This window comes from Aquarana catesbeiana, linkage group LG06 (genome assembly GCF_042186555.1).
Source record: "Aquarana catesbeiana isolate 2022-GZ linkage group LG06, ASM4218655v1, whole genome shotgun sequence".
Taxonomy (NCBI): Eukaryota; Metazoa; Chordata; class Amphibia; order Anura; family Ranidae; genus Aquarana; species Aquarana catesbeiana.
Genome location: NC_133329.1, coordinates 150,293,162 through 150,312,502, shown reverse-complemented (window position 1 = coordinate 150,312,502; position 19,341 = coordinate 150,293,162).

The window sequence follows — 19,341 nt, the reverse complement described above, 5'->3', positions numbered from 1 at the left end:
TACAGAATGCAGTTTAAGGTCTCCGCCCCTTTTTTTGAACTTTCAGACAAGCTGTATAAATTCAGCACAGATGTAGAGAGGAGAAGACTGCAGCTAGACAGGTACAACTTAGGAGTATTTATTTAATGTCTGTGTATCACCTGGAAACAAAAAGGACGAATGGCTGCACACCCATACGATGCAATGTCGACTTTATTAATATCAAAATGATAAAAACATCTAAGCACGGACAGGCAAGGGAAGGGTTGACGCGTTTCACAAGAAATTTCTCGCTTTGTCAAAACCATATGGAAATGCAATCTCAGAGTCAATATATATGTAATGATCTAAATTCAATCACAGATGTTCTTAATCACACAGTTGCCTTTTCTGTTTGAATTGCTGCAGAGGTTGAAGGGGTGGGGGGGTCAGCCTGTCGGTGCTCAGACGATACGCCGCACACTGCATAAAATTGATCTGCATGGCTGTCATCCCAGAAGGAAGCCTCTTCTAAAGATGATGCAAAAGAAAGCCCGTAAACAGTTTGCTGAAGACAAGCAGACTAAGGACATGGATTACTGGAACCATGTCCTGTGGTCTGATGAGACCAAGATAAACTTATTTGGTTCAGATGGTGTCAAGGGTGTGTGGCGGCAACCAGGTGAGCAGTACAAAGATAAGTGTGTCTTGCCTACAGTTAAGCATGGTGGTGGGGGTGTCATGAACTGGGGCTGCATGAGTGCTGCCAGCACTGGGGAGCTACAGTTCATTGAAGGAACCATGAATGCCAACATGTACTGTGACATACTGTGCAGAGCATGATCCCCTCCCTTCGGAGACTGGGCCATGGGGCAGTATTCCAACATGATAACGACCCCAAACACACCTCCAAGATGACCACTGCCTTGCTAAAGAAGCTGAGGGTAAAGTTGATGGACTGGCCAAGCATGTCTCCAGACCTAAACCCTATTAGGCATTCGTGGGGCATCCTCAAATGAAAGGTGGAGAAGCGCAAGGTCTCTAACATCCACCAGCTCCGTGATGTCAGCATCAAGGAGTTGAAGAGGACTCCAGTGGCAACCTGTGAAGCTCTGGTGAGCTCCATGCCCAAGAGGGTTAAGGCAGTGCTGGAAAATAATGGTGGTCAGGGGTGTTGCTAGGTGGCAAAAAGACCAGGGGCTTCAGCCCGAAGTCCAAGGCCGGAAACGGGGGGGGGGGGGGGGTATGTGTACACGTGATGCAGGCCTTTTTTTTTTTGGCTGGGCCGTGACCTACCTGACCTACATACACTGACATTTACATTCACTGACCTACCTACACTGACATTTACCTACACTGACCTACCTGCACTGACCGTAGTGACCTACCTACACTGACCGTAGTGACCTACCTACACTGACATTTACCTACACTGACCATAGTGACCTACCTACACTGACCTACCTGCACTGACCGTAGTGACCTACCTACACTGACATTTACCTACACTGACCATAGTGACCTACCTACACTGACCTACCTGCACTGACCGTAGTGACCCACCTACACTGACCTACCTACACTGACCTACATACACTGACCTACCTGCACTGACATTTACCTACACTGACCTACCTACACTGACCATAGTGACCTACCTACACTGACCTACCTGCACTGACTGTAGTGACCTACCTACACTGACATTTACCTACACTGACATTTACCTACACTGACCTGCCTGACCCACATACACTGTCTGACCTACCTCAGCTCAGCCGTGGTGTGCGGTGTCACAGCAGCCAGGCAGTCAGACAGTCAGAGGAGGAGGAGGAGCCGAGGAGGAGAGGAGAGCAGGCCGCCCGAGCGCTGAGCGGGGATCTCACAGTGGCGCGGTGGCCGCATTGTAATTCCCGCCTTCTGGAGCCTGCAGCGCCTATGGTGGACGTCACACGTCCCGCGGTCCCAGCATTGGACCAGGGGGACGTCCATCATAGGCGTTGCAGACTCCAGAAGGTGGGACCTGCTACGGCACTCGGCCAAACTCGGCCAAATTCGGCGGCGCTCGGGATCAGATCGGTCCTGGCGCTCGCCGCCCGGGGCTTATAATGAATAGCTGCGCGCTTGAGGCTCGGGGCTTTTCGGGGGTACATTCAGGGCTTCAGCCACGTCTAGCCACCCCCTCCCGATGCCCCTGATGGTTGCCACACAAAATATTGACAGTTTGGGCCCAATTTGGACATTTTCACTTAGGGGTGTACTCGCTTTTGTTGCCAGCATTTTAGGCATTAATAGCTGTGTGTTGAGTTATTTTGAGGGGACATCAAATTTACACTGTTATACAAGCTGTACACTCACTACTTTACATTTTTACATTGTAGCAAAGTGTAATTTCTTCAGTGTTGTTACATGAAAAGATATAATAAAATATTTACAAAAATGTGAGGGGTGTACTCACTTTTGTGAGATACTGTAAATGTAAGCCCACGCACACTAGAGGATTAAATAACACAATAATTGTATATAAATATACCACAACCACCATTGTGAAAGGAATGACTGGAAATCCAATCAGGATAGCTTGATCACAAAACATGTGTGTATGTATAGCCCGCAACACGCAGTCCCAACACACACTGTGTGTGGTGAAAAGATAGCACAAGCATAAGCCACACATGCAGAAAAATCAAATTTACTTATAGACTTTAGTCATAAAAGTGGGTCAAATCCCATTCAAAGTTTAAGCCGCTTGAAATTCTAGTCTGCAAACTGAATATCCAAAACACTTTCCGTTTGCATAGGATTCTAAAACTATCGCCCCCTCTTCTAGGTGTATGTCAGGGCTGGGCTCAGCCCTTCCTTCTCTGAGCTGGCCGCTCAGCTGTCGGCTATTTGCCAGCTTCTATCTCTCCACAGTTACTCACCCGTTGATGATATCCTGCTCATCAGTCCTGCCTACTTAAGCCATCTAGCCGAGACGATCTCTGCCTTTTGCCTTGGTCAACATTACAGAGACCATCTCCTGCACTCCTGTTAAAGACTTGATTGGCTGACATCCCTTCTGACTCCAGATCCTGCTTGCTGTTCCACTACACTGATCCCTGACTTTCTGGCTTCGCTTACTATCCGTTCCGGTTACCGAAATTTGGCTGTTTTGACTATGTTTGTTCTATTTACTTTTATTATTAAACAAGTGTGATTTAACTGTCTCGGTCTGATTCATGGTTTCTGACAGTAGGCGAAGGCCATGAATTCAGAAGATAGGAGCTTGCAATTAGCCGACAGCTGAGCGGCCAGCTCAGAGAAGCCCTGACAGTGTAACAATCTTTTCAATACCCTGTATTTGTATTAATAATATGTTTCCATTATGCATGTCTTTAAAATGCCTAGCAACATTAGTAGCATCTTCCTTCTCAGTGTCGCGAACATGATCATTCAATCGATCTCTCAATCTTCTAGTGGTTCGACCCACATGTTGAATATTACACTGTTTACACGTGGTTAAATAGATCAAATTTCTAGTATTACAATTAATAAATCTACCGACACTGTAGGATTTGCCACTAATGTTGGATAAAAATTTGTCCCCTTAATAATGCGTGGTCAACATGGACACGTGTTTGCTCCACATTTATATTTGCCAACAAAATCAAGCCAAGTTCTACTCTGAGTGAAGGAACAGAAATCACTAGGTGACAGGGAGTTACTAAGAGAGAGAGCATGCCAGGATACAGTTTTGAATCCTTTTTGAATCCTTTGGATAAGATAGATATCATCCTCATATAAAATGGGGATGTGTTGTTCTATTATTCTCCTGATCTTATTGAATTCCAAATTGTAAGGAGTGGAGAAAACTGGTGTACATACTGAAGACCATTTACGCACTTTATCTTCCAATAGAGACTTCCTCTGCATATTATCAACAATATTAATTGCCCTTTGAATGGTACCCAATTCATAACCCTGAGACAAAAATCTCCAATTCATAAGCTGCTTCTCCTCTTCATACACCGTGTCCTCACTACATATTCTCTGCAGCCTAATCAGTTGCCCCACTAGTATGCCTCGTATAGTATGTCTGGGATGTCCGGAATCTGCATGAAGCAATGTGTTGCCCGAAAGGGGCTTTCTGTATAAGCTGGAAAATATATGACCATCTCTACTGGAGAGCAATACATCAAGAATCGTGCTGCTGTCCATGAGTCCAGTGAAACGCAGATTGAGATTATTATCATGTAACTCAAAAATGTATCAATATTATCTACGTTTCCTGAACATATAAACAGCAGATCATCGATGTACTACTGGGTTTGTATCCCCAAAGATGCAGATCCTCTCCCACAAACCCATATATAGGTTTGTGAGAGAGGATGAAAACCGTGTCCCCATCGCAGCTCTGCATCTCTGGAGATAAAAATTACCATCAAACGAAAAAAGTTGTGAGACAACAGGTACTGCAAACATTCAAGAATGAATTTTCTATGTATGGGAGAGTACCTGCTGTACAGATCAAGGAAGAAACCAACTGCTCGTATACCCAAATCATGGGGAATTGAAGAATACAGACTGGACACGTCACACGTGTGGATTCTTCAATTCCCCATGATTTGGGTATATGGGCAGTTGGTTTCTTCCTGTATCTGTACAGCAGGTGTGATTCACCTGTGAGCAGCAGTATCTTTCTGCGTATCACCAGTTGCCAGTCATATGTAAGGTGTCTGCATTCTGAATGAAGTAGTAAAGCAGACACCCTTGGACAGCAGCATTGTCATTCTGGGGGGAGGGTGGTGTTATGCCCCGTACACACGGTCGGACTTTGTTCGGACATTCCGACAACAAAATCCTAAGATTTTTTCCGACGGATGTTGGCTCAAACTTGTTTTGCCTACACACGGTCGCACAAAGTTGTCGGAATTTCCGATCGCCAACAACGCGGTGACGTACACCACGTACGACGAGACTAGAAAAGGCCGGTTCAGAACCAAGCGCGGCACCCTTTGGGCTCCTTTTGCTAATCTCGTGTTAGTAAAAGTTTGGTGAGAGACGATTCGCGCTTTTTCAGACTCGTGGCTTTCAGATCGTTTTCTGACGTTCAGTTTGTGCTTGTGGGTTTGTATCTGCTCTTCAGTGCGTGCAGTCAGTTCGTATCGGCGTTTTCTGTGTGATCTTGCCTGCTCGTTGCTGTTTTTCAGGTCGCTCTTCACAGGCCTTGCTGTTCTTCAGTGCGTTCTGTTACTTCGTTCTGAGCAGCCGACCGTTTTCTAGCCATGTTTCGTATGCGTACTCCTCGTAGAGTTCGTGCTGTGCGGGGGCTTGGTGTTGGGGTCCTGACCTTGACACAAGTCCAGTCCATGAACAGGGTGGGGAGGAGTTCATGGACCAAGAATTGGTTGCTTCAGCGTGACCAGTTCTGTCATATGCCTTTGCTCCGTGAGATCCGTGAGAATAATCCTGATGATTTCAGGAACTTTCCCAGGATGACGGACCCCGTATTTCACCGTTTGTTGGCTTCGCTGACCCCCTATATCAGCAGGCAGGATACCTGCATGAGGCAAGCCATCACTCCGGAGCAGAGGTTGGTCGCTACCTTGCGGTATTTGGCCACAGGGAGAAGTCTGCAGGACTTGAAGTTCTCGACAGGCATCTCCCCCCAGGCTCTGGGTATCATTATCCCAGAGACCTGTTCTGCCATCATCCAGGTCCTGCAGAAGGAGTATATGAAGGTAAGATTTTTATCCTTTTATATCCCATTTTATTGTATTTAATGTTTGATAATATATTGTATTTCTTCCCTCATTCCCTAATTACCATGATTGTAATATGCTGTGAATGTCCCCTTTATCCTCATGCATGCTGGATTTTTATGTAATTATTATTTTATGTCCTTCATACATATTTGCCCTTCAATAACCTCCCCAGCATGGTGTCTCCTGCCCTATATTCACCTCATGTAGTCACTTAACAATGTATTTTATCAGCTCCATAGTAGTGCTTTACCCCAAACACCCCCTAAAATGTTTGGAAATGTTATTTTTTATTTAAATTCAGGCAAAGTGCCAGAGGCTTTTTTTTGTGGTGTCCCAAATTTTTTTTTAACCCTCCCCCCCCCAACTGCTAAGTCAGCTGATCCCAATTCTCTATCTATCCTCAATCATCTATCTGCTGACTTTGCCAAACCCATACACACTATACCCATCTCTTTACTGGTCAGATTTATGGATGAATTCCCCAAAGCATGTAGTGCAAGGGCCTGCCTGTATACTTTCCAATGGTACTGTTTAAAGTTTTTGTATCCTATTATTATCTTGATAGGTAATAGCAGAATGTTCAAATGTCCTCAAATGTGTACAATGTGTATTTATATCTTTGTATTATGACGCTTCTTACCTGTCCAGTGGTCTGCCAATAGTGTAACTAAGGAGGGGCTGTTCCAAGTAATACCCTGTATTTACGCATTCATCTCTCAATGAAGTGAAGAGGGTTACCTGTCCAAGAGTTCCCACCCCTATAATGTTAGAAATGGCCCATGAGAGGGGGGGAGGGGGAATATGATAGGTGTACCTTATACTTTGGCCTTGTTAAATTCCCCTTAGTAAATGCTATCTGGAGGTTGCCCCATAATGTTTGTGTCTAATCTGCTTGCCATGTTTCTGTGAAAAAATAGTAAGGTTTATTTTTTTTTCCTCAACAGTTTCCTTCAACGCCACAGGAATGGCAGACTGTGGCCTCCCACTTTGCCCAGCGGTGGGACTTTCCTAACTGCGGAGGGGCAATTGATGGGAAACACGTCCACATCGTCCCACCACCTAACTCGGGGTCATACTATTATAATTACAAGGGGTTTAATAGTATAGTGATGTTGGCGGTGGTGTCGGCTAATTATGAGTTCTTGTATGTGGACGTGGGGAAGAATGGCCGGATGTCCGATGGTGGAGTGATCGCCCAGACGGAGTTCTACAGGCGTCTCCAGAATGGCAGCTTGGACTTGCCACCTCCAGAGGACAATGTTGAAGGTCTCCCATTTGTGTTCGTTGCTGATGAAGCATTTGCGCTGGGGGACCACCTGATGCGGCCATTCCCGATGAGGACCCTCACCCCGGAACAGAGGGTTTTTAATTACCAGCTGGCCAGAGCCCGAAGAGTGGTGGAGAACACATTTGGAATCCTGGCCAGCCGGTTCCGATTATTTATGACACCCATCCATATGGCGGAGTATAAACTGAACCATATAATACTTGCCTGCTGTGTTCTCCATAATTTTTTAAGAAAACATTCAGCCAACTATGCTGGCTCAGTTGGGCCTGAGGCCGGAATCCCTAATCCATCAACACTGACGGCGCTTGAAAGTGGCCGTCCTGGCTTGCCCTCCCTGAATGCCCGTGATGTCCGGTTACGCTACCTGGAGTTCTTTGCGGGTAGGGGGCTATCAATATGCCAGACAATCTGTGACACCTTTTTCAAATAAAAAACAACCAAAAGAAATTCTTGGTGGACATTTACTGCTTGTGTTTGTTTTAGCTGACCCTGACAGAAATGTGTTGAGTGCAGAAAATGTCGTGATTGGGTAACCTTATAAAAAACAGTGTTGGCTGGTACTTCCTAAATGCAAAAACACATTTCACTACAAGTGCACTTCATTAGCACTATCATTAGCAGTAATCAGCATGGATTCATGAAGAATCGTTCTTGCCAAACCAATCTATTAACCTTCTATGAGGAGGTGAGTTGCCATCTAGATAAAGGAAGGCCCGTAGACGTGGTGTATCTGGATTTTGCAAAAGCATTTGACACAGTTCCCCATAAACATTTACTGTACAAAATAAGGTGCGTTGGCATGGACCATAGGGTGAGTACATGGATTGAAAACTGGCTACAAGGGCATGTTCAGAGGGTGGTGATAAATGGGGAGTACTCAGAATGGTCAGGGGTGGGTAGTGGGGTCCCCCAGGGTTCTGTGCTGGGACCAATCCTATTTAATTTGTTCATAAACGACCTGGAGGATGGGATAAACAGTTCCATCTCTGTATTTGCAGACGATACTAAGCTAAGCAGGGCAATAACTTCTCCGCAGGATGTGGAAATCTTGCAAAAAGACCTGAACAAATTAATGGGGTGGGCGACTACATGGCAAATGAGGTTCAATGTAGAAAAATGTAAAATAATGCATTTGGGTGGCAAAAATATGAATGCAATCTATACACTGGGGGGAGAACCTCTGGGGGAATCTAGGATGGAAAAGGACTTGGGGGTCCTAGTGGATGATAGGCTCAGCAATGGCATGCAATGCCAAGCTGCTGCTAATAAAGCAAACAGAATATTGGCATGCATTAAAAGGGGGATCAACCGCAGGAAATAAAACGATAATTCTCCTGCTCTACAAGACTCTGGTCCGGCCGCACCTGGAGTATGCTGTCCAGTTCTGGGCACCAGTCCTCAGGAGGGACGTACTGGAAATGGAGCGAGTACAAAGAAGGGCAACAAAGCTAATAAAGGGTCTGGAGGATCTTAGTTATGAGGAAAGGTTGCGAGCACTGAACTTATTCTCTCTAGAGAAGAGACGCTTGAGAGGGGATATGATTTCAATTTACAAATACTGTACCGGTGACCCCACAATAGGGATAAAACTTTTTCGCAGAAGAGAGTTTAATAAGACTCGTGGCCACTCATTATAATTAGAAGAAAAGAGGTTTAACCTTAAACTACGTAGAGGGTTCTTTACTGTAAGAGTGGCAAGGATGTGGAATTCCCTTCCACAGGTGGTGGTCTCAGCGGGGAGCATTGATAGCTTCAAGAAACTATTAGATAATCACCTGAATGACCGCAATATACAGGGATATGTAATGTAATACTGACACATAATCACACACATAGGTTGGACTTGATGGACTTGTGTCTTTTTTCAACCTCACCTACTATGTAACTATGTAACTATGTAACTGCACTGAACCTGCACTTGTAGTGCAAAGAGGATTTGCCCTTAGGAATAACCCCCATTTTTGCATAAAACAACAATTACATCACCCCAAAAGTGTTGTAGTGTTGAGACAATAATCCACACATTCTTGAGTAAGGCACTTTTTTATACCTGCACAATCACATGTGCATTTCCCAAAGGTTTTTAAAACAAACCAACATGTTTGTTGTATAACAATGTTTGCAGTAGCATTATGAAAAATCAAAATATCCATTTCAGATAAAACAGGCCTGTGTAAAACCAACAAGAAAGCCAAAAAACTTGAACTTACAAAGTTCACATTAGGTAAGACCTGAAGGCTATATCAGACATCAGTATTTAGGAACTGGGTTTGATATAGCGTTCAGATGGGGGGAAATCACCCCTGGAAAAGCCAAATTTGGAAGATGCACACCAATTTACGAATGTCAACATGTGCTATCTGCCATCAGGGGGGATCAAGGGACGTGTTTGGGGGGAGCAAGCCCTTCCTCAACGCTACTTTATAATTGAGGAAGGGGTTGCACCCCCAAAACGCGTCCATTGATCTCCCGTGATGGCAGATAGCACATGTTGGCACACTGTGTGCATCCTCCAAATTTGGCTTTTCTAAACATTTTAAAAAGTTTGGTACGATAAAACAGGTGATTTTGTGGGGTTTAAATTCGCCCCAAAACATCAATGATGTTATTATTTTTTTTAATAACATCACTGATTTGTTGCTGGATGTTTTGCAATTAGAGATTACACCCCATGATCTCCCCGATCAGTATCTGGGCACTTTCAGATGTAAAGCGTTCTGGATCACGATCACCTAAAAAGAGATAAAGAACAAAAAAAAAGGTCTCAAAAATCTGCCACCATCCATCTCTTTTACCTGAGTCTGAGGTCGCAGACACTCACCTGTTGTGGTGCCAATCTCCACCACGTCTTCTGCTTCCTCCTGCTCAGCTTCTTGGGTTGGGGGTATTTCCCCTTCTTCCAGAGGGGGGGGGGTCTCTGGTCTCCTGGGATGAGGGGTGTCCTCCGAGTCTTTTATCCCCTATGTAAAACAAAAATGGTATACTTAGCACACAGATATTGGGGTAAGGCCCATATTTTCCGTCATAGTCGGACTTCCTCATGATGTCGACCATCTCCAACATCTCCCCAAACGACATATTTGTGGCCTTAAAACGTCTCCTTCTGGATCGGGACGTGCCTGGATCCGCCCTTTCCTCCTCCTCCTCCTCGTTGCTACAATTAGCCCGCACCTGCTGTATGTCCGCCATCATGCTCTTCCCCCACTGCGCCGAAGGAAAAGGGGCGGGGAATACACTAGAAAGAACGTCAGGGGCGGGCGGAGTTACATGCATGCGCAGTGTATATAAAGCGTAACACGCGTGCGTATTACGTTTGATCTGTGAGCGGAGGAAGGAGCATTGGACGCGGCGATCGTAAGAATGAAGGTAAGAGACAAACTTGGGCCTATACTGCTTCTATAGATTGAGGCCTATATTGTAACACGATTAGGAGAGTTTGGTGTGACATTAGGCTTTGTCTTGTGTTGTGTCTTGCAGTGAACATGGATATGGTCCTGAAAGATAAGGACTTCATTTCAGTCTTCATAGAGATGCTAAGGGAGCTGCCCTGTCTGTGGGAGATTAAACACCCCCATTACAAGAACCAAACAAAGAGGAAGGCAGCACTGGAGCAATTGTGTGAAATTGTGAAGCAGGTGATCCCCACGGCAGACATCACTTTTTTAAAGATTTTCATTGGTGGCCTGAGGAGCACATATCTGAGGGAGCGCAATAAAGTCCTGGATTCACAGAGATCCGGAGCAGCAGGTGACATCTATGTCCCCAGGATGTTGTACTACGACAGGCTCCACTTTCTGGCAGGCCAGACTGAACCCAGGCCATCCCTCTCCAGTCTTCCTTCCACGCTTCCTTCCCCCCCGGCTGAGGCTTCTGACGCCCAACCTGGGCCTTCCAGGCCACATGTAGAGGAGCCCAGATTGAGCCAGGTATAGCATTCCTCTAAATATTTCTGCTTGTCCAATCAATGATGTGAACTATATGTTAGTTGGGAGTACTAATTAAGGATTGTGATTGATGATGCAAAACATTACAACTATGTCCCTTTTTCATACACAGGGAAGTCTCAGCCAGGAGGTGGCCGGACCGAGCCGGCTGGCTGATCTGCAGGTCCCTCCACCCCCCCTGGAAAGAGAAAGTGGCAGTAGGAGGAGTGCCCTAGAGGAGGCGGCTATCAGATTTTTTTGTAGGGCTACAGAGGTCCTGGGAGCACCACACACCAGGCAGGAGAACATTGCTGCATTCATAGCATATAAAATGCAGAGGATGGAGGAGGGCCAAAAAGCCATGTGTGAGGCCCTCATATCTGAGGCTCTGGCCAAATTACACCTCACACACAGCTTTGGGATGGTCCTCCTCCTCCTCCTGCAGGTCCTCCTCCTCCTCCAGGTCCTACTCCTCCTCCTGCCACATCTCCAACTGCACAGCCACAGCCCGGAAGGAAGTGTGAAAGGAAGACCAGAGAGTGATTGCCCTGGATCCAGTCTGGTCGGCCAAAAGATGCAGCCTCTTGTGGTACCACAGCCTGCGGACACAGATGTCATCTGCTGCTATCCGAGTCTCTGTGAATCCCGGACCAGACTGCCCTCCCTTACATATGGACTCCTCAGGCCACCAATTTTGATGTTTAAGAATTGATGTCTGCCGTGGGGGTCCCAGGCTTCACTAATTTCTGCTGTTGATCCAGTGTTGCCTTCCTCTTTGTTTGGTTCTGATCCCTTAATAAAGGATTTTTGTTTTGAATTATACTCTCCTATGTGTTTTACTTCAAAAAGGACAGTTGGTTTGTGAGGATTCAGGTACATTTCAAATATACAATGTGAAATGAACAAGGGTCACCAACAACAAATAATCTCCTTGAGATTAAATAATAAAAGATATCAATGGTGTTGGGGTAACTTGACACACAAAACACACACAAAAATATTCTGGAGTAAAAATAAAAATAACATTGAACAAAGATCAGCCTTGGAAAAAATCCAAACATTAAAGAAAAAAAAAGGCTTAAAATCAAAAAAAAAAAAAAAAAAAAACATAAAAAATATAAAACTGTCAGATGTGACAACTAATAACAATATATTCAGGGAATCCCACTAAAAAAACACAAATAAAACTTTGTGAGAAGTGTGTGTGAATATGAGCAGCAAAACTACTTAATTCTTGTCACATTATAAAGAAGAAGAGAGTGCGCTGTATTAAACCATTTTTTACATTGCAGCGTGACGAAAGTGCTGTATCCATTGCGAACGCTAAGTTTACCAGAACGAGCTGTCCCGTGTCGGAATTTCTTCTGAGCATGCGTGGCACTTTGTGCGTCGGAACAGGCCAGACACAGTCGGAATTGACGCGATCGGATTTTGTTGTCGGAAAATTTTATCTCCTGCTGTCCAACTTTGTGTGTCGGAAAATCCGATGGAAAATGTCCGATGGCGCCCACACACGGTCGGAATTTCCGACAACACGCTCCGATCGGACATTGTCCATCTGATAATCCGACCGTGTGTACGGGGCATTAGAATAGCAAATTCAGGTGGACTTGACTAACAAATTGAAGTCAGTTTCAATTTGTTAGTCAGATCTATCTAAATCTTCTAGTCAAACACTTCTACCTAAGACTTTATAAGCACTCAGAGCAAACAGTTCTTTTCCTTCTGGGATAAAGATTTAACATAAATGAATGAGAACATACCATTGTAAGCACCCCTGTCAGTGTTAAAGCGGTTGTATACCTGCCAAAAAAACCCAAAAAACTGTAAGGCAAAGGCATAATGAACTAGTATGCACTGCATACTAGCTCATTGTGAAATACCTACCTTAGAACGAAGCATTGGCATTGCATCCCGGTCACCACTGAGGAAAAACCCCTCTGCATTTCTTCTGGGTTCGCAGCTCCAGCGCTGCAAGTGGCGTGCATGGGATTCTGATTTCCGGCAAGAAGCTCTGATTTTTCCGGCAGCATTAGAGCGCATGCGCTGCTCACGTCAGTGGCTGCATGCAAGGTGAATATCTCCTAAACCATACAGGTTTATTACAGGCTTACTTGTAGGTAGAAATGTGCTAAAATGGGTATACAACCACTTTAAATGGTATGTCTCAATACTAAAACTGATACATTTGCAGAAGAGCTTGTTTTGTTGAAAAATAACAGACCTACTGGCTGGATCACAGGTGAAAATAGACTAAAAAAAGAAAATGAATGCAGTCACCCATCTAAAAAATTGGTAAGCTGCAATTAAATAACATTTTGTTTTTGAGTTTAATACCACTTTAAGAATGAAAAAATTCAGAACGCTATGCAAACGAAATATCATGAAAGTGCCTTGTATTACATTTTATCTGTAAAAAGAATAGTTTGTTCAGATAATGAAAAATTATATAAAAGATCAGTTAAAACTTAAAAATGTTGCAAAATTAAAATAAAATTGTTCCAAGTTTGACTTTCCTTTAGGGCTAAATCACACTTTATCATTGCGTATCATGTTACCACAAGCACATAGTGCATCATGCTTGCTAGTCACGCAGTGCCACCCCATCATGCCTGTTTTTTGCAGTGCAATAGTATATTGCTGAGATTTCATTGCAAAAAAAAAAAAATATAGGATCATATACGATTTCAGATATCCTGAGGTGTACTGGCAGACGATTCAAAATGAATGGGCTGCCTCAACGGAATCAGGGTCATCTTTAAGGCAGGGCAAAAGGGGCAGTTACCTTGGGCTCCATCAATGTTATGGGGCCCAAAGCAGCTGTCTCATACTTGCTAACCTTCCCAGTTTAAATTCCCTTGTAACTTGAAGTTTTAGTCCCGTGCTGTGTCCCAATATCTGTGTGAAGTTTTGTTACTAATGCTGCCCAGCTCTGCCCTATTGCCATGTACAGATGACTCACCTGCAGACCCTGTATTTACATGTAAATAACCTGCATTGATATGTAAATAGCGGCAGCATTAATATGTAAACAGCCACGGACAGTTGCATTGATATGTAAATAGAGGCAGCATTCATATGTATTTAATGCCCCACTGAGGTCATATCCACCATCACTTCTGCTGAATGCTGCTCACTGGGGAGGTAAAGGGGCACGTTTGAAAGTCCTGCCTACAACTGTGGTCATTAAGCCTAACATCGGCCTGTTCAGCAACGGCAAGAAAATTGGAGGTGGAACCATTTTTCAAAAATAACATGGTGCTACAGCACTGTGAATTTTGGCGCATGAGAATACGCACATCTCACTAGATGTGTGAGGGTGTCATTAACAATTAATGGCACTTCTGTGTATCTGCTTAAGGGCAGCATGTTTCTGTGGTGTCAGGAAAGCCATTTTGCATGCGTTCCCAACACACACTTATGTGAACGCAGGCTAAATGTCTAAGTTATGGTGTATAATACTTTCATTCATGCTAGTGGCCAGTGTAATGGTCCCCCTTACATTAGTGGTCAGTGTAAATCCCCATTACATTGGTGACCAGTGTAGAAACCCCTCTTTCTATTGGTAATCAGTAAAAAAAATCCAAACTTGCATTTGTGGTCAGTTTCAAATACTCCCTTACATTAGTGGTCAATGTAGAAACCCCCTGTAAATTAAAGGTGAGTGTAAATTCCCCCTTACATTGGTGGCCAGTGTAAAAATTCTCCTTTATTGATTGTTGATGTAAAATCCCCTATTACATCGGTGATCATTGTACTTTTCTCTTTACATCGGTGGTAATTGCAGAATAGCCCTTACACTGGTGGTCAGTGTAAATCCCCCTTTACATTGGTGGCCAGTGTAAATCCCCCTAACATTGGTGGTCGGTGTAGAAGTGTCACCTTACATTGGTGGTCAGTGCAAATCTCATCGAAAATGGTTGCCAGTGTAAATTCCCTCTTACATGGAGGTCATTGTATATTCCCCCTTACACTGGTTGGTGTAAATGCTCCTTTTACATTGGGGTCAGTGTAATGGTTCCCCTTACATTAGTGGTGTCAGAAACCATGAATCAGACTGAGACAGAAGTACAGTTAAATCACACTTGTTTAATAATAATAAAAAGGTAAAGAGAGTAAAATCACAGCCAGAGTTCAGGAACCGGAATGGATAGTCAGACAATCCAAAACTTCAGGGAGCCCGAGATGAGCGTAGTAGAACAGCAAGAAGAATCTGTAACCAGAAGGAATGTCAGCCAAGCATGTCTTAAACAGGAACACAGGAGAGCGTCTCTAGAGATGTGACCAAGGCAAAGGCAGAGATCATTTGGGCTGGATGGCTTAAGTAGGCAGGACTGACGAGCAGGATATCTTCAACAGGTGAGTCACTCTGGAGGGAAAGGAGCTGGCAATTAGCCGACAGCTGAGCGGCCAGCTTTGAGAGGGAAGGGTTGAGCCCAGCCCTGACAGTACCCCCTCCTCAATGACCCCTCCCCCTCGGAGGACCACCAGGTTCCAGGGAAAAAGGTCTATGGAAACACAGAGGAGGACAGGGGCATGTGACCCAAGAGCGTTCCTCCGGACCGTACCCTTTCCAATGCACCAGGTACTGTATGTGCAATATGGTCAGCATGGTCAGTCTGTACCTATCATTAACATGTCGCAAAGCCTCCTGGACTTGTGCCCAAGTGGAACGAAGATCACGACGATGCTCCTCTAATGCAGGAATACTCCACGAAACAAATGAGTCAGGCAACATGGAAGGTTGGAAACCATAGTTCGCCATAAACAGGGACAATCAGGAAGCAGAATTCAAGGCACAATTGTGAGCGAACTCCGCCCACAGTAAGAGGTGTGACCAGTTGTTATGATGGTCAGAAATACAGCAACGTAGGAATTGCTCCAAGGACTGATTGGCTTGTTCTGCAGCCCCATTAGACTGCAGGTGATATGCAGAGGAGAAAGCAAGCTGAATTCCCAACTGTGCACAAAAGGCTCGCCAGAACCGGGACACAAACTGACTACCCCTGTCCGAGACAATAATCTTGGGTAGCCCATGTAAGCGAAAGATCTCCCGAGCAAAAATGGAAGTCAGCTCCTTAGAAGTGGCGAGAACCTGTCAACCACCATAAGGATAACTGTTTTGCCCTGGGAGTTGGGTAACTCCACAATGAAATCCATAGAGAGGTGGGTCCAGGGCCTTTCTCCATTGGGTATGGTTTGTAGGAGGCCTCCTGGAATGTGTCGTGGAGTCTTGCTCTGAGCACACACAGAATAGGCAGCTACGAAGGTGGTTATATCAGCACGTAGACTAGGCCACCAGAATTGTTGGGAAATGACCTAAAAGAGTTGATTCTTCCCAGGGTGGCCAGCAGCCTTGGGAGAATAGTAAGTATGGAGACTCTATGGGACAAAGCAGCAGTCACAAGGATTCTCTGGAGGAGCATGGACCTGAATTTTGTCACCCAAAGGAGAAGTGAGACTGGTGCGAACCATAGCCAGAATACAATCAAGAGGAATCACAAGAACTGAAACCAACTCCATCTTGGAAGTGGAGGAAAATTGTTCTGAGAAAGCGTCAGCCCTTACATTCTTAGTACCGGGTAAGAATGAGACAATGTAATTGAAACTAGACAAGAAAGGAGCCCATCACGCCCTTCTGGGAGAGAGGTGTTTAGCTTCAGACAAGAATGTGAGATTCTTATGGTCAGTAAGAATGAGAACCAGCACAGTAATACCTTCGAGGAGATGTCTCCATTCTTTCAGGGCTAAAATGATCGCTAACAGCCCTCTGTCACCAATCTCGTAATTGCACTCTGCAGGTGACAATTTCTTGAAAAAGTAGCCACAAGGATGCATAGCGCTCTCAGAGGTAGGACATTGAGACAGAAGGGTGCCAACTCCAGTCTCAAAAGCATCAACCTCAAGGGTAAAAGGTAACGTAGGATCAGGATGTGCCAACACAGGAGCAGAAACAAAGGCAACCTTGAGACTCTCAAAGGCCTTAATGGACTCCGGAGACCAACTCTGCGGGTTACCGTCCTTTCTGGTCATATCAGTCAGGGGCTTGACCAGAGATGAGAAGTTACGAATAAACTTCCAATAATAGTTGGCAAAGCCAAGAAAACGCTGCAGAGGATGTAAACCCAAGGGTCGGGCCCACTGTAGGACTGCTGAAAGTTTCTCTGGGTCCATTGAAAAAAACAGCAGTGGAAATGACATAACCCAAGAATTTAACCTGTTCACGATGGAATTCGCACTTCTCCAATTTACAATAGAGATTGTTCTCTCTTTATTTCTGAAGCACACAACATATATCTGTGTGGTGGCTCTCCAGGGACTTGGAAAATATGAGGATATCTTCGAGATAAACCACCACACATAATTGCAACAAATCTCGGAGGAGATCGTTAATAAATTCCTGGAAAACTGCCGGGGCATTACAAAGGCCAAAAGGCATTACGAGTAGGGATGGGCTGACTGTTGGATCATTCAACGAAGATTGTACATTATGGGCTGTTCGCTCCAAATTCGAGCGGCGCATCATGGCCCATGATGCACTGCGTCATCGCAGTGCATTGCTGGCTGATGATTGGCCAAGCATGCACTATGACCCGCATGCTTTGGCCAATCACAGTGCTGTAAGCAAACAGAGCCACAATTGGCCAAAGGCAGGGTGCCTTTGGCCAATTATGGCTCAGGGGGTTAAGTACACACCCCATACTATATAAGGCCACCTGCACGTCGACCCTGTGTAGTGTGTTGCTCACGGAGAGAGAGAAATAGAGAGAGAGAGAGTGTGTCATTTCATTTACTTTGAGCAGGCAGTTTATTCAGTTAGCTAGATCTCACTGCAGACTGTTCCTGATCTACTGTTTCTAATCTACTTCAGGCAGGCAGTTGATTCAGTTAGCTGCAGTGTATTTTAATATATAGATATATATAGATATATATAGATATATCTATATATATCTATATATATCTATCTATAGATATAGATATATATATATATCTATATCTATAGATAGATATATATCTATATATAGATCTATATATAGATATATATAGATATATATCTATATATATATCTATATATATCTATATCTATATATAGATATATATATTTATATATATATATATATATATATATATATATACAGTCAGACTGATATATATATATATACACTGTATATATATATATTCACTGTATCCAGTTTATCTAGATCTCACTGCAGGAGTTCCTGCTCTACTGTTTCTAATATACTTCAGGCAGTCAGTTGATTCAGTTAGCTGCAGTGTATTCCAAATATATATACATATACAGTCAGTCTAGTATATATATATATATATATATATATATATATATATATATATATATATATATATATATATATATATATATATATATACACACTGTATACAGTTTAGCTAGATCTCACTGCAGACCGTTCCTGGTGTACTGTTGCTAATATACTTCAGGCAGGCAGTTAATTCATATACATATATATATATATAGGCTTGTATATATTATATATATATATATAGGCTTGTATATATTATATATATATATATATATATATAGTCTAGCAAAGGCTATACCTGATTGTAGGCCATTCCTGGAGTACATGTTCAAAGACACTTTCAGGCAGGTGGCTCAGTGAGCTGCAGTTCATAAAATATATATCCACTGCATTGTAGTCCAGCCAAGCCTATACCCGACTGTAGGCCATTCCTGGAGTACGTGTTCAAAGACACTTTCAGGCAGGTGACTCAATGAGCTGCAGTTCATAAAATATATATCCACTGCATTGTAGTCCAGCCAAGCCTATACCTGACTGTAGGCCATTCCTGGTGTACTGTTTTTAGTAAACTTCAGGCGTTGTTTTGCTAATCTAATTGTACAGTATATCTGGAAGGCCACCAAGGAGAGGCAGACGCTCACAGGTCTCTAAAAGAGGGCAAGCAAGCTCTGTCTCTACAGCCAACAGTGCTGGTCGTGGACACGGTGCTTCCTCAGCATGTGGCCATGGGGCACGCTTGTTCTTTTTTTTGGCAGCTGGCCGTGTTGAGCCACAACATGCAGAAGAGTTGGTAGAGTGGATGACCAAGCCGTCCTCATCCTCCTCATCCTCTGTCACCCAGGCTCAGGGTACTTTGTCTGCCAATGCAGCTGCCAAAGTGGCCTCTTCCATTGGCTCAATGTCATCAGTCACTCCTTCCCTAGCCCCACCATCATGCCCTGAGGAGTCCCCCGAACTGTTCGACCACAGTGTAGGGTACATGCTGCAGGAGGATGCGCAGCATTTTGAAGGCTCTGAGGATCGTATCCAGGATGAGGATGAAGGCAGTAACGTGAGACCAGAGAGAGGGGGTGCCCAAGAAGGACAAGAAACTGGCAGTCATGTTCCCCCAGCTGCAGCATGCTTCCAGGTTTGCTCCAGTGGTG